This window comes from Anneissia japonica, unplaced genomic scaffold, assembly GCF_011630105.1.
Source record: "Anneissia japonica isolate Jap-2015-1 unplaced genomic scaffold, ASM1163010v1 scaffold40496_len944_cov99, whole genome shotgun sequence".
NCBI classification, from domain to species: domain Eukaryota; kingdom Metazoa; phylum Echinodermata; class Crinoidea; order Comatulida; family Comatulidae; genus Anneissia; species Anneissia japonica.
The window spans coordinates 1-447 of NW_022750304.1; the positions used below are offsets into that span (position 1 = coordinate 1).

Sequence of the window (447 nt, forward strand, 5' to 3'; positions counted from 1 at the left end):
ATTTGGGCCCGAGGTCGTGTGGAGTCTCACGCACCCCTACTTTAGAATTTGGGGGAAAAATATAAGAAGTCTACAGCACCCGGTATTCCCAGGCGGTCACCCATCCAAGTACTAACCGGGCCCGACGTTGCTTAAATTCGGTGATCGGACGAGAACCAGTTTTTTCAACGTAGTATGGCCGTAGACATGTGAGTGGTATTTCCACTCATAGTTAATCTCGGCATATAGCATAATTATCCAATCATGAAGCTCTATGATTGATGACGTTTCATATGAACGCGCGCTTGTCTGGCGGGGATTTCCTCTGACTCCCCTGACAACGCTGCTGCGCTAGTACATTTTTTACAAACACCGGTGTTGAACAATAAACCAACCATTTTTCTACGGCACTAACTAGGATGCTTTAGACAGAAGAAGACTGCCGTTTTGTTCAAACGACCCTCGAAC

The 447-nt window shown here is 46.5% G+C and overlaps 1 non-coding gene across 1 annotated transcript; it reads right to left on the reverse strand.

Annotated features, from left to right (window-relative positions):
* Nucleotides 1-67: 67 nt before the first annotated feature.
* LOC117121320 lies at nucleotides 68-186 on the reverse strand. Its single transcript, XR_004447523.1, has one exon. It is a non-coding gene; the product is annotated as a 5S ribosomal RNA (ribosomal RNA).
* Nucleotides 187-447: the final 261 nt, after the last annotated feature.